The sequence below is a fragment of the Perna viridis genome, chromosome 3 (genome assembly GCF_037379345.1).
Source record: "Perna viridis isolate PV_CMFRI_1.1 ecotype Kerala chromosome 3, ASM3737934v1, whole genome shotgun sequence".
Lineage (NCBI taxonomy): Eukaryota > Metazoa > Mollusca > Bivalvia > Mytilida > Mytilidae > Perna > Perna viridis.
Genome location: NC_142447.1, coordinates 38,457,075 through 38,476,657, shown reverse-complemented (window position 1 = coordinate 38,476,657; position 19,583 = coordinate 38,457,075). Strand labels below are relative to the sequence as shown.

Below are 19,583 nucleotides of genomic sequence, written 5' to 3'. Positions count from 1 at the left end.
ACGCGTTTTAGTAACACCCACAATATACTAGTATATCACTTAAAATTATATTATTGACTTAATTCAATTGTGTGGCAATTATTTGATTTTCATGGGACTGGAATCGAATTTAATAGAGAAAGTCGAACTCTTCATTATATCTTCGAGACTGCTGACTGAATGCTTAAAATAGATTTTATTGATAGTCTCAGACACAGTAGGCGTACATGAGGACAAACCTAACACGTACATAACACTTAATTATATTAATACAAATACACAGGCATAATACACCGAACGGTCAATAAATATATACACATTTCACTGATATGATATTAAAAGCACACACACTCTTTTGTATAATTAAACGTCAGATAGTCGTTAGCCATTAGTCTATTATTTCGAGTTGTGGAATGTTTCTTAGTCTCACATCAAAAGCAAAAACGAGCTTTATGGGCTTAATCTATTGAACGCTTTCTCGCAATAGTGAAAGTTCCTTTGTACTTGAAGACGGTGCCAACATATGTATACGATTCTACAATTTCTGTATATTTTGTTACTTATATGAAATCGAAAATGTTGTATACATTTTATTTTTTTTCTTTTCAGGTGAACTTCCACCCGCTACAACACTTAGGAAACACATGTAATGCTATTTAGAGCTTGATATGGAACTTGCCATGGTAAAGCAATATATCAAATCTGCAAGTGCAGATTTGCCGGACAGACGAAAGTCGTCGGAAGGGGATTAAAATAACTCCCTGAAGACACTTCAGTACTATGTAAGATCCCATAATGGCTAATTGTCTCACATTTCTTGTCTTCGTCCTATATTTCCTTCACCTACGGTTCAGGTAATACGTACATAAATATCCGTTCGTGTCACATTTACTTGATCAACTTGTTAGCCAAGTTTTAGCCTCAGACACAGAAGGTTGTACAAAAAATAATCCTATTAGGGCACTTCGAAAAGTGTTCTGTAATACAGTTGCTCATGCAAACCATTTCTTTACAAATATTTTAATTGAAATTCTGCCTAATTTTTCATGCACCATAACATTTTATATTAATGTCCGGCCCTTATATTTACTGAAATCTCAGATTCTTAACTTACCCACTAAAAAGACTTATTGGCATATCCTATTGAATTAAAAAGATCACTATACACAGAAAAAAAACAAGTACTAGCTTTAAAAAAAGATAGCCGACGGAGCAAAATTTGTTTTTTTTACTTATAATTTTCATCAGGAAACAACACATGGCACGCATTTTCAATTTCCGCCACTACATTATTAGTATTTGGCCAATCGGGAAACGGAATTTTGATCAGGTGACTTGCGTTTCCATGGAAGGCCGTCTTTAAGGTCAAAGGATAAAAGCAAAACTATACCGACTGCGTCGGAAAAACCAAACATTTAACGAGATGTTACAATATTTACGAGTCAAAATGACGTCACAGGTTATCATTTCTTTGTAGTTTTGATTAAATTCTTACGACACTGGGAGGTTTTCAGCTGGTACATACAGTTGCGATCACTTCTAACTTCTTCGAGTCTGTCAGGGTTTGTCATAGAACAGTTCTCACCAGTCATAAACTCTCCATACCCGTGACACACCTTTTCAGACACTGTCATAGATAAAGACAAACTCTGTCATAATCTGTCATGAGTCGTGACACTCCGTCAGAAACAGGCATTGCCTAAATCAGCGAGCACCGTGAGCTTTACCATAGTTACGTGTTCCATCAGTACGAGACTCGTAAAAACAATAACGAACATTACATAGAGGGGGTCAACCCAGATGAAAATTTTGGCTCCGCAAGTGCAATAATTTTATAACAGCAACCAAAATCAATATTTCTATTTGAAAATCTGTCTTGTTTATTAATGGGGGAGTTTTTTTTAAATGAATAACTTAAACAATTTTCCCCCCAATATTCCAACCCCACATACCCCTTCCGCTCTCAAAATACTCAATAACTTTACAGCACTTCGCAATACTGTACATTTTTTATCCCTTAAGGACATCTCTAGCGATATCCATTAATATCCATTTCAGTTTTGGCCTGTCGGACCAATCTGTACAATACCGGAAATATTACAGTTCTATACGGATGGTGGGAATATTTTACTCATATCATGTGACGTAAACAATATGCAGACGACAGCTGCAAATTCCAAACAAGAACATGATTGCCTTTCCTATCTTAGAAAAGCTATGCTTCGATTTTGATAATACAATCGGGGTTATATTTTTTTCCAAGGCGGGTTAGGTTCTTGAAAACAGCAACAGTGGAACAGCGAAGACAAACGTGCGTACACATCCACGTGTTACCCGAAGTTTTTATAAACATAACATTCACTTCTTTAAATAAGTAAAAAAATAGAAAACGACTTGAAAACTATCAGAAAAGATAAATCTATTTTCCCTGAAACGTAATCTTAACCTAAAATTTTTTATTTATTTGATTGAAGGAAATGATGAATTTTCTCTGTAAGGACAGTCACTTTTTGTTACTTCCGGGACATGACTTTTTCTTCGTTAGTATATTGGGGAACCTTAAGGAAAATTTAGAAAGTATATGACATAACCGTAGAGCTCACACCGCTTCGCGGCGCTCGCTATAACTATTCTGTTTGAGGTTATTCTGAATAGTTTCTACCGAGAACCTGACGAGTTCTGACAGTTTATGATACTACTCTTCTGACTTAAGTCATTTAGAACTGTTTTAAATCATTTCCATTTTTAATCGGACTTGCTTTTTAGCTCATCTGGCCGATAGCCATGTGAGTTATTGCCATCACTTGAGGTCCGTCGTTGTCGTCGGTCGTCTTTAACAATTTTTCAAAACTCTTCTCCTCTGACACTACTTGACCATTTGAAACCAAACTTGGTATGAATGTTTCTTGTGGTATCCTGCATATAACTATTGTGGTGATTTTTGATCTGTCGATAAACATGGCCGCCGTTACTAAATACTAAAAAAAGAACATAGGAGTCAGACAGTAATTTTTTCGCATATACATTGTATCTCCAAAACCGTTAGGTTTAGCTAAATTTTGACGTCCGGTTAAAGTGTTCAGCATGATGAGATATATCTGTGGTCAAATTTTCGTTTTAATCCGTTAAGCCATGTTAGAGTTATTGCCCTTTTCAACATTTTTTTGCTAGTTTTAATATTTCTTTAAAAAATCTTCTCCTCTGACACTACATGATCAACTGGAACAAAACTTGGTACGAATGTTCCTAGGGGTATCGTGCATAGAACCAATGTGGGGATTTTTGATCCGCCGAAAAACATACTCGCCGTTACTAAAAATAGAACATAGAGGTCAGACAGTAGATTTTCGCATATATCTCTAAAACCGTTAAGTTTTAAATTAGCCAAATTCTATCAATAGCTAAAATGATCCTTATAATTAAGACTACAAAAGTCTTGAGGAATAAAAGTTGTCAGACGACTCCTTGTAAGAGTTATTGCCCTTGAAAGGGGAAAATGACCGTTTTTTTTTTGTTTTTTTTTCAGTTTTCTGCCAATATCTTGAAAACTTTGATAGATAGAAAGAAACTTTCAAAATGTCAAAATTGTTGGACAACTTCTTGTTAAATTTAATGCCCTTGAAAGGCAAATTTCAACCAGGCGAGCGATTCAGGCTTCTGGTTGTTTCTAAATCACGTCACACACAAAAAATTTAATGCTGTAATCTTCTTTTTTAAACCGTTTTCAATTTTATTCGAACTCTCTGTTCTAAATGCAGCACGCGGCAGTGGCGGACCCACAAGGGGGCAGGGGTTGGCACCTCCTCTTTTTATTGGAAAATTTTTCATTTTCATGTGTAGAATTAAAAAAAATGGCAAATAATGTCCAAACACCCCCTTTTGGGGGCAACCTCGGCTAGCACCCCTTCTTTTCATAGTGTCTGGATCCGCCCCTGTGCGGAATAGTGTCAGGAACTGTTCAGGGGACCAAGGACAGTTTTTGTCAGGATCTGAAAGGGAATAGGACAAAGTGAGTCACAACTCTAGAAAAAACAGAGGACGCTTACTCTACCGGTGCACCTGGTACATGCTCCCAGATTTTAGTGGAGTCCGAGTTGCTCATTTACTTTTGTTACTTTCTTTGTTTTATTTTAGTTACTTTATGTTAATTGTTGTGTTTGTCTGTTTTCCTTGTCTGGTCTTCGTCTCTGAATTACATCCTTTTGATTTTTCGGTGGATCCCTTGATTTATCTTTCAAAACCCAGAACAGCCTCTGTCAAACCCTGTCAGGATCTGTCATAAGTTATGTTCTACCTGCAGCCATAGAACAGTTTTCCTGACAGATTCTGACAGAATTTAAGAGAGGTTAGTAGTGATTGCAACGACAGCATGCTCCTAAACAAATATTTTGTCAAAATTGTCTTGGTACAATACGTTTTTATGGTTTGAATATTAAGTTGTCGAAGCGTGTGGCCAACATAAACTGCAAAAAGTTGTTGACCTATAGAGTGCCAAATTTTTTTGTAAAATTTACTCTTTTTGTTTAACTTTACCGATGACGCTCAGACACTCTATATGTGTAACATATACACTTTACACATGGCAGACATGATCTTTTCTTAAAAAAGAGTGCTAGATTTTTTGTAAACATCAATACAGTAAGTTATGTAATTTTGTAACTTTATCCACTCTTGCATACTGAGTATAATTTGCTCTACACTATTATTAAAGAAGACAACAACTTTTGTCTTTTCAGTATTAACTTCCATTCGTTACAGTACTTTGCAGGTACCCCTAATGCTTTTTTGTCTAGCTTCCTTTGTTTCTAGCATTATTATTGTGTCATATACAAAACAATTTACAGATATACAGCAAACATTTTTGAGCATGGATTTTCTATAAATTCCTGATTTTGAACTTTATTGTCTTGCAAAAAAGGACTTCTAGATTTATTTGATTCCAGCAGAGAATGTTTTTTCTTGAAAGTTGATTGCAGAAATATGCCACCAGAAGATAATACTCATGATCATTATAATGATAAGTTTACATATTAATCTTTTTGGCTTCCTTCAATTTTGGGGTAGAATTTCTTGTATTTTTCATAGATAAATCAACGTATACCTAAAATTTAAAGACAAGTTCTTTTTGTTGGACAAGCTATTTTCTACTTCTTTTCCCCGTCTGACACAAGAACTTAACGGATAAAAAAAAATAGAAATCCTTCCATAAAAAAAATCACAAACATGATTACTACGCGTAGCTATTTAACTCCCACCACAACAACACCCAATAGAAATTCCAAATGAATATAATTGAAATCACTTTGCAATGCGGAGGTATAACACTTATTGATCATATATATTCATGGAAAAAAAACTAGGAATTATCTCTATGGTCAAGAGGCTATATGTCCACAAAGACAACAAAATCCACCCACTGATTTCAAAGGAAATGTGTATATACTAAGTTTCACTTTACAGTGCAATGCAGGAAATAACCCAAGTCCATAAATCCTGTAAATTAATCGAAGGATACTTCGAATACTGACAATCGTGGTTATAACACGTTGCTAGACTCCCTAGTCTAAATAAATGTTGAGCAAAGAAAAAACTATCGGTAGCGTCCCGTTGCAACTGGAGGGATTCTCTGAAGCGGAAAGGAAAAGGAGGTATAGGTCGTTTTTGTCTCTGTAAAACAAAATAAAGTTTAATATCTGAACAAAAACTTCGCGGAGCGCAGCATAATTCGACGGCAGTGGTCGAACCCTGAACACTTGGGGCAAGTGTGGACACAACATTAGTTTTGACACACTTAAGCACAGGGATTTACAATTCATTATGGACACTACAAATGTTTTCGACATAATATTGCACAAAATCTGAAATTCAATTAAAAATTTTCAAAATCATATAAAAAATATAAAGTGATTTTTTTTGGAGTGTGTGGTCCCTTTGACCCCATATAACTCGAAAACAGTAAGAGATATCTGAAACTTGATTGACAGATGCAGGCAGGGACTTTTATGAGGAATCCAATAAAAAATTTGTTTAAATTTTTGGGCGTTGCCCAACTTTGACTCCCTTTTACTTGAAAATGGTCCAAAACACATCAAATCTGCTTGATACATTTGTTTACCGGAATTTAATAAGGAAACAATGAAATAAAATTACAGCGTTCCAATTTTCCCCGTGCAAAAAAAGGTGAGGAAAACTTTAAATTCACTGAAATTTTCTGTCCAAGGGCCGTAACTTCTTTAAAAATCATTCAACCGTAACCAAAAAACAAACTTATTTGGTAAAAGCATAACAAAATAAATTGTGGATAACGCGGACAGACGGACGGATGGACGGATGCCCGGTATTTCCATGTCCCATCGCGACGCGTCCCGGGGGACAAAAAAAAAGAGTTATCAAATTGGGAAGAAAAACAAGCATTCTACAAGGGTTTTAATAAAATGCCTATTTTTACACTTTTTGGTTCCTTTTTCGAAAGCGGTAAGGGACACTCCAAAAACTCCAAATTAAATATGAACCTTCGTTTAGTGCTTATTACATGAATATCAAAATTTCATAACAACCAAAGCTATCGCGCGGAAACGAAGTGCCCACAGACGACGAAGACCACCTCTACGACGACGACTACGGCATATTGTACGAACGCAATTTTTTGCGATGTAAATTTTTATCTTACTGGTTGCTTTCTTTAGGAACTCAATAGGTCGTATAAGAAAGAGAATGTCATTCCATGTAGAAGTGATTGAACCCAGAGTCTCATAAAATCCTCACCATGCAGTCCGAATTATATTTTTTGTTTGAGCGACTCATCAACGACTTTTACTGACAATGTTGACCTTGTTAGTATTTGGCATCCTTTATTTCCGTAATTTTGATGTAAATGTTTACTTACTGGTTGCTTTCTTTAGGAAATTAATTAATACAAAGAACCAAAATCATTTCGTGGTGTATTCAATGTTTTGAATATAAGTAGCATCTTGTGACTATCGGTCGTTATGGCACTTTTGGTTAGTGTTTAGTTTCGCAAGAGAAGCATGTTGTCACTAGCAATAGCTAAGCCTTAAATTGATGGTGGTGTCCATTTTTGTAAAACAATACAATAAACTCCTGTTCACCGAAGACTTACTTTATATTTTTGAGAGTTGAAATTTTTCGAAAATGGATTCCATCATATGGCATAAAAAAATAAACGAAGTCCTCGGTAAACGGGAAGTTGTTGTCGATTTCTTTTTCTGAAAATAAATCTCACCATAAAGCATACTACGGGAAGAAAGTGGTAACATATCAAGCCACTGTGATGAGTAGTTGCTGAGAAACAATGACGAAAATTAGAACTTGTAAAAAATAAGCAAATTTCTCGGTAAACAGAAGTGTTTTCTTTTGTAGTCATGTGGTTGATAAGCTTATCCCATTTTAAATTTAATTGTGTAATTACGCCTAAATATTTGTTGAGACAATTTTTTCCAGAGATTGGCCGCGCAGTTTATAGGTATATGTTATGGGTTTTTGTTTTTGAGTGATACTTGATTCATACATTTGTCAGAGTGAAAATGCATGAGCCAATCTTGCTCCCACCCATCAGCGGAGTTCAAGCCTTCCTGTAGATTATGACAATCTTCATGGTTTTTTATTTCTTTATAGATTATGCTGTAATCTGCCAATTATCTCTATAATACTATAACACTGACTTTATAGTTTACTGTATTCCATGTATTTAGATAAGTCATTGATGTAAATCAGTTATAATATGGTACCAAGTACAGTGCCTTGATGGACTCGTGATGTTACAGCATGGTATATCACTTGATATTTCTCCCTCAAGTACCACATTTCGTGTTCTGTTGTGTGAGAATATTAGATTATTTAATATTTTTTCAACAAGAGGGAGTTTCTCATGCTTATGAGATTATCATGAAAAACTCCCGCGAGTTGAAAAATATTTAATAATCTGTTTATCGCTGTTTGCTGAATTGTAAGGTATTAGTTTTCTTTTACTTTCAGCTTTCTCGACCTAAATATGTAAGTTTTATAAGCGCTGCAAAATTTCTATTCGGGACTATTTTCCAGCGACGTGCTACATGACGTCGCGTATGTTGTGCAGCAGTGATTCACATCTTTTTTTTTTAAATCGGTTAACAATGACAACCGCGTTTAAAATTTGTGGAATAATTTTGGGATTTATTCATTCTAATCGGGAAATTTACTGTATTCAATCATTTCCCATCGTAGACTAGAAAAATATTTCAACAAATTAGCCATTATTTCGGACGCAGTATACAAACAGACGATTATTTTGGTTGTCAAATATTCTTACGCTGTTGCTTGTATGTCACGCAGGGAACAATAATTATCGTATAGCAAGATCAAAGGGATTTTAAACGAGAAAAAAAAACAGACAATGACGCTTCAGACACAGCACGGGATGACATTTCATACCCTGAACTCCTTCATCATTTGAGTCAAGTAGGGTCACCGTGCTGTGCAAAATAACCGTGGTACAATAACTACAGGACTTAATCGATATTTTTATGTCGCTAATACTGTTAGCGTCTTGCATTTGTAATTTCAGTACTTTATATTCGTATATGATTTGAATTTTATACTCCACGTAATGCTTCATACGAGATAAAAATGTACCTCTTAAATATCATACACGTGTGTTCTACGTGTGTTTCTTGCTTTTATGAGAACAGGAAGTTTACATGAAATGATCGGTTAGCATTGAACATTACCCAGTTTCCGATTCAGGCACGGAGGCTCGTTAGTTTAAACATATGTTTTATTCAGTAATAATACAATTACAATAATTATACAATCAATACAATAATTATATCAATATATGGCAAGGATTCGAAAACAAGCAGAGCTTACACAAAGTCCGTCTCCTTAAAACAAGAACGTACTGAAATAGCCTAGTACTAAGGCACGCTTACAAGGTTTTTTTTTTTTTTTTTAAATATGCTTTTATATAGAGTATGATATATGGGAAAAAAAGGAACAGAAGGTTAAAATGCATTATAGGTACAATGGTTGTATTTAGGTGTTCACAAATCTTTTACTGTCTTTTATATATTTTTGCACATTTGTAAAAAGCTGTATGTTTTGGTCTAAAGTTAGAGCATCTGACCCATGAAACAAGATTTTGGATGTTAATGGAATAGGTAGATCAATGGAAGATAGATTAGTTTCTCTCGAATGGGTGCATACTTATTACAGTGAAGTAAATAATGTGCTGTCGTTTCTGAATGACCGCATGTACAGTATGGGTTGTCTATAATGTTTCGCGTAAATAGATGAGCATTCAATGAACTGTTGTCCATACGCAACCTTGTATGGAGGACTCGACCGATTCTACTCTCGATGTAAAAATATGCCGGACATTTCAAATTCTTAACTTTAATAGAGTTCTTGAATGTTTTTAATGACGAAGTATTACGGATGACGAGAGGCAAATTATTCCATATTTTAACACTGGACGGTAAGAAGTACCCTGAATAAAGATTAGTTCTCGTAAGAATTTCAGCCATGTTATTGAATCGTCGAGTAAAGTGGTGATGTAAGTCCGAAACCGTATCTGGCAACAAATTGCAAAGATAATATGGGGCGGCCCTGTGTACCATTTTGTGAATCATAATAAGTTTATAATTCTTTCTACGATTTACAAGTTTTTCCCATCCAGTCTCGGCGTATAGTCTTTTTTAGTGGAAGTTAACATTGTCCCACCCGTGATTATTCTCGTAGTCTTTTTTTGTACACTAGACTTTTTCAGAAAGATATTCTTTCTTATTATCCCGTATGACGTCACCATATTCCAATAAAGGTCTGATGTACGTCAAATACATTTTTTCAAGTGTAAATCTATGAAGTACTAACCACAGACGACGAAGTGCATTAACCCGGGTAAACGCTTTTTTAACAATACTATCTATGTGGTTGTGCCATGAACCGTTATCTGAAAATATTATAACGAGATGCTTGTGACTTGCCACCTCTTGTAAACTATGTTTGTTCATATTCAAGACCGGATGCACCACTGAGGCTGTCTTCTGCGAAATAAGTATCGTTTCCGTTTTCTGTGGATTAAATCTAACTAGCCATGTAGTTGCCCATTGATTGATTTTCTCAAAATCGCTATTTAAATATTCGCGGCGATAGCCGGTGAATCAACGATTACGAAGAGGCTAGTGTCATCGGCAAACACCTTTATTTTTGCATCTATGGTTTATAAATATGACAAATAACAGTGGTCCTAAGATTGCGGTTCTCACGCGTTAATGAAAGTCCACTCAGAGAAGCATCCATTTAAACAAACGCGTTGTTTTCTTCCACTCAAATAATCACCACACCAATCCAAAAGCCTTCCCGAAATGCCATATTTTTTTTTAGATTAAACAATATACCGGTGAGCCATACGCGATCGAACGCTTTGCTTGTATCACAAAATACTACTCTGATCTCCTTCCCATTATCCAAAGCTTTACCGAAAGTATTCGATATATCAGTAAGCTGGTTTATAGTGGAATCGCCGCGCGTAAATCCCGATTGATAAGCTGTTATAACCTTATGGCGTAAAAGGTAGTTGTGCACATATTTATAGACGCATCGTCCCATGCACTTTGAAATGATATTTAACAATGAAATCGGCCTGTAGTTTTTTACCTCGTTGGCATTTCCATTTTTATAAACCGGTGTAACGTTCTCTTTTTTTCAGTCAGTAGGAAATATTGCCTCCGACAACGACAAGTTAAAAAGTCTACATAGCTGCGTTTTTAATACCGGAGCACCAGCTTTTAATAAGCAAGGATTTATAAGGTCCGGCCCGCAAGCCTTACAAATATTCAGGTTAAGCAAGACATCCTAAACATCTGTCTCAGAAATGTATATATTATATAGGAGATATCGCTCTGGGTAGGGTCAGGGAGAGCAGTATTAGGTCGTCGAGCACGGTTTGCAAAGCAAAAAAAAAAAAAAAAAAAAAAATCGGTAAAATTCATTAGCCTTTTCGTTATCGTCGTAAATGAGCGTATCGTTTCTAAGCATGGGGGAACCCCAATATTCAATTGCTTCACTCCAGTGATCTGATTAGATTACAGGTTTTCCACCAATTTTCAGTCGTCGGTTTACTATCAACAATTTTTTTAACTAAGTTAGCGGGATAATCATCTCTAGATCGACGAATAAGTAAAGTTAATTCGTTTCGCGTGTGCCGGAATTTAGTCCAATCCGTCTATCTATTTAACCACTTAGCTTTTGAGTGAATGCGCCGTGTTTTACGAGTAAGCTTACGGATTTCGTTGGTCGTTCATTTCGGATCCGATTTAGGGACGGTTACATATTTATTTGGAATGCATCGGGTTGTCGCTTCCAAAATATGCGAAGAAACATCGCGAGTGATAGAATCTACATTACCGCTGTCGTTCCAATTGACAACTGACAAGATACGTCTATACGCGTCATAATCACCACGGTCATACAGCCATATCTTACGTTTAAATGACTTACAAACTGGTTTGGGGCAATTTATAATTCCAAAGATTTGACAATGATATCTTATCTGGTCCAATGAAGGGGGCATCATGCCAGTATAAGGGACTGAATCTAAACTAATGGTCATTATCAAATCATTGATAAACGACGATTGCTCAGTGAATAAACGACGAATGCTCAGTGAAATTAGTTGGTTCATCGACCATCTGCTCCAAACTATATGGCATACAGATCCGATTCACCTTAGAATTTACATATTGTTGGTTATCATTAAAATCACCAATAATTATAACATGATCACAGTTACTACATCATTCACTGCTGACTTAACAGAGAGTTAAACTTCCTACCATATCTCAATGTTATTGTTGGGTGGCACATAAAATGTACCATAAATCACCTTTTTCTGACAAATCTCTTAACTGAATCCACAGCGCTTCAAATTCAGGCACTTCTAAATCAAAACGTCTATTGGCACAAAGGTTTTCATTAACATAGACAACAATCCCTCCCCCTTTCTTACCCCACCCCATCTTTTTCGAAATGATTTTTGGTAGTTGGGGAGCTTTGTCGAGTCAGGCAAATTTGTATCATTCAACCACGTTTCAGTAAAAGAAAGTATATCTAACTCACAAAACTCGGCTGCAGTTAAGTCTAATTTTGGGTATTAGACTCTGAACATTTAAGTGTGCAAACGAAACAGAATTAGAACTGGTACTCTATTATCATCAAAGTTTAAATCGTTATCCGAAGGACCTGGATTTGGGTGTAAACCGCTAATCAATAAGAGCAGCTCAATAATAATGATTAGAAAAAACTGTAAATAAATCACTATCAAAATTCAGTAATGAGAGGTGTATATCTTTACCATGGTTTTGACCACTTTCCAGATCTATTGACACAATAAGACACAAGAATGCAATTAATGCTAGGGATTCTACTTTGTTCCCTGAATAAACAATTAAATAAATACAAAAAACTTTAAACAATGACAATGCTGGCTTATATTTTAGTGCAAAAGCAAAACGACCAACTCTCATTCTGTATAGCTCAATTCCTATACCCATTATGTAACACCTGATTGATCATAACTGGAATGAGAGTGACCAAAGTTTGTACATATACAATACCTAATCAATAGACAGTAATTAACATGTACAACATGTACCCGTGATTTGCTTACACCTTGTTGCATTTCATTTTAACTGTAAATGTTAAACACATATTAAAAAAGAAAAAGATTTGTAAAGGAAAAATATATGGTATTCATGTTTATGGTATTGATGGAGATACACTCAATGATTAAAAAAAAATAACATAAATTTATCAACATTTATATAAATTCCTGAAGGAAAGGGCACTGTGATAAATACGAAATATTGTCCATTTCATGGGAAAATTAAACCATTGATGTGCTTAACCATATTTTTACCCAGCAAACACACAACGTTGTGCCGACATTGGGGATTGGTCGTGACAACGTAATATCGTAAAAATACGTCGTTGTGACAACATATTATGATTACGTCCACTTCACGTAAAAGTTAAACCAATTGACAACGTAATATGTTATGACGTATTGACAGCGTAAAAGTATTACCAATTCACAACGTAACATTTTATTTATTTGTGACAACGTACTTTACATGTAATTCCTAAACTTTTTCCATTTGCATATCAAAAGCATTATAAAAATAGTTTTGGAGAAAGAAATGGCTCATTTACAGCAATTCAAAATATCTTTTTTATATTTTAAAATACGACTTAAACTAGTTTAAAAAAATGTATTAAAAAATAATAAAAATGCATAATTAATCAACATGATTGCAAAGTAATATAAAACAGTTTGAGTGGTGCAGAATATTGCTTAAATGTAATAAACCATATTTTTTCAACAGTTTATAAAATTTACCGCCTATTTCAACTCGCCCTGCACATGCGCTTTTCTACGTCCCGCTCTGTTCCAATTTGAAGATGTAAACAAATGCTGATCGTGAGGAATGAGAAGACAAATTCGACTATAGAACAGATTTATTTGAATCATTGGAGATATGTAAGTTATTATAGTGTACACATGAATGGAGTACATATTTGATATCACATATTGTGTAAATACTTATTTTTTTATTAAACCGTTGTTATTCATAGAAAAGGGGGACTCATTTGTAAACAAGTACGATGCATAGCACAGATCATTTAATGAAGACAATTTAAAGGGGAATTACTACAGGAAATTAAATTACTGAATTGATCTTTGCCTTCATTATATTACAGACTAAGTTGCCAAAGGAAACTTGCAGTCTAAAGAAAGAAAGAATTGGTAAAAGAGGCGTGCGAGTATATATTACACATACTATTACCAACACGTAAACAATTCAAATAACCGGTGGTTTACTCTGTACTCTTATAAGTGATGTGCCTTTGTCACTCTCAAATGTTCCCCATTTTATAAACGGCGTTCAAAACCTATCCTATAATCTTTATATTACGACTAACCAATTTGGCAGTATTTATGTAAGTAATATAAGGAATAACGTTAATGCACTTAATCTTTTCATCTGCATGGTCATAATATACATGTGAAGTAATTTAGTTATCAGTAGGATTTCTTTCTCTCTATTTAGTTTCATACTGAGGTTGTTGTTTTCTGACATATTAGGTTACTTGTTTCTGTCATATTTTGATGACCAATGTTTCCGCTATATGCAATTTACATTGTATTATTGTGATCTTAAAATTTTCAAATTAAAATACCGTTGTGTCTTACTAAAATCTGAGTCAAATTCATCTATTGAAGAAATGCCCAGTCGTAGTATAATAATATAATATTTGTAAATGAATTTTTTTAAAGATAAAATAAATCTACTTATAACAATTCATTTCAACTTCAGAAATGAGAAGAAGACTTAGAAGAAACAATTTTAAAAGTGATGGATGTAGAAACCAAGTGCTGCACATGAACATTTTATTCGCATGATTCATCCACTTTTACCTAATCATGAATTATGATAAACTGTTGACATCTTACTTGCTTGACTTGTTTGAATGGGAAAACTGTTGTACATCAATACAAATAAAATGTTTAGTATTCATGATCTTATTCTCTGTCTATTTTTTCTGTATACCAATCAAATAATAGATGCAAAACAAACAAAATGAACCAAAATTATGTTCGTCATTTTATGACGTTGAGACAACTTCATTAACAATATGACGTGGTGACGAAGTTGTATGGATGATCGTGTTCACGTGCCTTGGAGTCTACAAAATTACGTTAAGATAACGTAGTAATATAACGTTGCGACGACGTAAAGTATTACGTTGTGAGAATGTCCTCCCAAACGTTGGATTGTTTGCTGGGTAAGACTTTACCATCCGAAATTCTGAACTAGAACATTTAAAATAACCTTGATTTAAATGAAAATAATGGCCGGTGACATAGTAGGTTTAGATTACGTAAACAAAATAATATGTTCGAAAATAAGACGCGTGACCCAAAAGTAACTGGATTCAATAGATAAGATACAGGGCTCGTTAGAAGACTATATAGGTCATATACATTAGCACGGTCCCGATATTTATGAATATTCATTGCCAGTTGTTATATCTGGTTCCCTTGTCAATATCATAAGCCACTCGATGATCGCTACAACGTGCCTCTTTTAAAAAATATCATACACATGTCTATGTGTGTGTGTGTGTGTGTTGTTTTTTTTTTTGCTTGTATGCTTGAATGGGAAGTTTACATTCAAAGATGAAATGATCGGTTAGCATTGAATTTATGTAATATTACCCAGTTTCCGATTCAAACATATGGCTCGTTACAATTAACCATAAACAGGTTATATATATTATCAGGACCCCTATACCTATATATAGCCATTGCAAGTTCCTTAATCTGGTTCTGGGTAATTGAACATATTCGGGTAACACGGTTACGAAAGAGTACGCAATCATATCGAGGGAATCAAGATAATAAGTAGATTTATTTTTATGTTTATTTTTATGTTTAAAAATATTCATTTACATAAATGAACATATACAAATATTATACTATTATACTATGACTGGGCATTTCTTCAATAGATGAATTTGACTCAGATTTTAGTAAGACACAAAGGTATTTTAATTTGAAAATTTTAAGATCACAATAATACAATGTAAATTGCATATTGCAGAAACATTGGTCATCAAAATAGGATAGAAACAAGTAACCTAATATGTCAGAAAACAAACAACCTCAGTATGAAACCAAATAGAGAGAAAGAAATCCTACTGATAACTAATTTACTTCACATGTATATTATGACCATGCAGATGAAAAGATTAAGTGCATTAACGTTATTCCTTATATCACTTATATAAATACTGTCAAATTGGTTAGTCGTAATATAAAGATTATAGGATAAGTTTTATGGTTTAACGCCGTTAATAAAATGGGGAACATTTGAGAGTGACAAAGGCACATCACTTGTAAGAGTACAGAGTAAACCACCGGTTATTTGAATTGTTTACGTGTTGGTAATAGTATGTGTAATATATACTCACACGCCTCTTTTACCGATTCTTTCTTTCTTTAGACTGTAAGTTTCCTTTGGCAGCTTAGTCTGTAATATAATAAAGGGCAAAGATCAATTCAGTAATTTAATTTCCTGTAGTAATTCCTCTTTAAATTGTCTTCATTAAATGATCTGTGCTATGCATCGTACTTGTTTACAAATGAGTCCCCCTTTTCTATGAATAACAACGGTTTGATATAAAAAAAAATAAGTATTTACACAATATGTGATATCAAATATGTACTCTATAATACTATAATAACTTACATATCTCCAATGAATAAAATAAATCTGTTCTATATTCGAATTTGTCTTCTCATTCCTCATGATCAGCACTTGTTTACATCTTCAAATTAGAACAGAGCGGGACGTAGAAAAGCGCATGTGCAGGGCGAGTTGAAATAGGCGGTAAATTTTGAAACTGTTGAAAAAATATGGTTTATTACATTTAAGCAATATTCTGCACCACTCAAACTGTTTTATATTACTTTGCAATCATGTTGATTAATTATGCATTTTTATTATTTTTAATACATTTTTTAAAAACTAGTTTAAGTCGTATTTTAAAATATAAAAGAGATATTTTGAATTGCTGTAAAATAGCCATTTCTTTCTCCAAAACTATTTTTATAATGCTTTTGATATGCAAATGGAAAAAGTTAGGAATTACATGTAAAGTACGTTGTCACAAATAAATAAAATGTTACGTTGTGAATTGGTAATACTTTTACGTTGTCAATACGTCACAATATATTACGTTGTCGATTGGTTTAACTTTTACGTGAAGTGGACGTAATCATAATATGTTGTCACAACGTTATAAGATTACGTTGTAAAATTATGTCCACACAACGTTGTAACGACGTATTTTTACGATATTACGTTGTCACGACCAATCCCCAACGTCGGCACAACGTTGTGTGTTTGCTGGGTATATACTATGGTTAAGCACAAGTATGGTTTAATTTTCCCATGAAATGGACAATATTTCGTATTTATCACAGTGCCCTTTCCTTCAGGAATTTATATAAATGTTGATAAATTTATGTTGTTTTTTTTAATCACTGAGTGTATCTGCGTCAATACCATAAACATGAATACCATATATTTTTCCTTTACAAATCTTTTTATTTTTTGTATATATGTTTATCATTTACAGTTAAAATGAAATGCAACAAGGTGTAAGCAAATCACGGGTACATGTTGTACATGTTAATTACTGTCTATTGATTAGGTATTGTATATGTACAAACTTTGGTCACTCTCATTCCAGTTATGATCAATCAGGTGTCACATAATGGGTATAGGAATTGAGCTATACAGAATGAGAGTTGGTCGTTTTGCTTTTGCACTAAAATATAAGCCAGCATTGTCATTGTTTAAAGTTTTTTGTATTTATTTAATTGTTTATTCAGGGAACAAAGTAGAATCCCTAGCATTAATTGCATTCTTGTGTCTTATTGTGTCAATAGATCTGGAAAGTGGTCAAAACCATGGTAAAGATATACACCTCTCATTACTGAATTTTGATAGTGATTTATTTACAGTTTTTTCTAATCATTATTATTGAGCTGCTCTTATTGATTAGCGGTTTACACCCAAATCCAGGTCCTTCGGATAACGATTTAAACGTTGATGATAATAGGGTACCAGTTCTAATTCTGTTTCGTTTGCACACTTAAATGTTCAGAGTCTAATACCCAAAATTAGACTTAACTGCAGCCGAGTTTTGTGAGTTAGATATACTTTCTTTTACTGAAACGTGGTTGAATGAAACATATTTGCCTGACTCGACAGAGCTCCCCAATTACCGAAACTCATTTCGAAAAAGATGGGGTGGGGTAAAAAAGGGGGAGGGATTGTTGTCTGTGTTAATGAAAACCTTTGTGCCAATAGACGTTTTGATTTAGAAGTGCCTGAATTTGAAGCGCTGTGGATTCAGTTAAGAGATTTGTCAGAAAAAGGTGATTTATGGTACATTTTATGTGCCACCCAACAATAACATTGAGGTATGGTAGGAAGTTTAACTCTCTGTTAAGTCAGCAGTGAATGATGTAGTAACTGTGATCATGTTATAATTATTGGTGATTTTAATGATAACCAACAATATGTAATAGAAGAAGTCAAAGGCAAAAGAAAAGATAATATGCTTCGAACACTGTCTTGTAAATTGATTCAGAGATATCGTTGTGTTTCACGATTTAGTAAAGAGATAAGTGTGAGTCGTAGAAGGATTACAAGAGCGCAAGCTGAGAGAAAATCAAGAATAACTATGAGGAATCAAATTCAGAATGAAGTCTTGCAGTTTTTGGAGAGAGAAGATAATAGCATAACATTACCTGGGGAAAACGATTTAAAAAAGACAGACGGCGACATGAAGCAAAAACGCATCCCCACAGATTATGTGCATAATTTACATGGAAAGTTTCTCCTAGAAAATCCAACTCTAAAAGTTTCAAAATCTGTGTTTTATAAAATGAAGCCAGCCCACATCTTGTTTGCAAATTTTTCATCAAGAAAAACATGCCTTTGCACTAAGCACCAAAACGTGACTTTGAAAATAAGATGCTTAAGAAGTAATGGAATACAAGTACCAAAGAACCCTGCTGTCTCGTTAAAGAATTCAAAGATAACCAAGCTGTACCAGCTATTGATGAAAAATGTCCCAATGAGATCAAATATTTCCATTGGAAAAGAGTTCAGGACAATGAAAAGATGCGTTGGAAAGAAATAGAAGAGAAAGTGGGTAAAGAAGACTTCAAAGAATTATTGAAAATTGAACTTTTAGCTTTCAGGGATCATGTAGAGCGTGTAAGCACACAGTACAGAGATATAAAAAGATTACGTGAAAACCTTCCTGATGGTCATGATTTGATTTGAATTTCGTGGAAAATTATGTATGCTCCTCAGTCAAAGAGATTCAATCGGCTTATTGGAATACTTCCATGATTTCACTACACACCATGGTCGTGTACTTTCCGAAAAGTCATAGCAAGAAATTACAATATATAGTAGTAGTTTTCGATCTTATTCATCATAATGCAAAAGCAGTGCATGCAATTTTGAAAAAAACTATTAAAGTTATCAAGGCGGATCATCCGGCAATTACCAGTGTCCATTACTTATCAGACTCACCATCCGGCTAATACAGAAATCGTTATATTTTTCAATTTCTTTTAAACCATGAGCAGGACTGGAATCAAGGCCAGGTGGAATTATCTGGAAAGTGGACATGGGAAGGGGCAGTGTGACGGTTTAGGAGGGAGCGTCAAAAGGTCAGCAGATATGGCAGTCAAGCAAGGGAAATGTAATATCCAGAATGCAGCAGATTTTATTGTCTGGGGGATGCAGACCGAGTCTACAGGAAGCCAGGTGAAGTATTTGCTTTACACACTGGCAGACTATGACGACACAGCCTCTCAGATGTCAGAAAAAGAAACCCCACGCAGTGTTCCTGGAAGAATGAAGTTGCACGCTGTTGTTCCATCGCTTCAATCTCTGAAGAAAGTATTCATACGGAACGTATCGTGTTATTGTCTTAACTGCATGTTAGAAGTTGACAGT

At 34.4% G+C, this 19,583-nt stretch overlaps 1 protein-coding gene across 1 annotated transcript in view; it reads right to left on the bottom strand.

Moving 5' to 3' along the window:
* LOC148622171 (uncharacterized) overlaps window positions 1–19,583 on the bottom strand; it is an 81,790-nt gene that overhangs the window by 25,646 nt on the left and 36,561 nt on the right. The window lies entirely within an intron of this gene.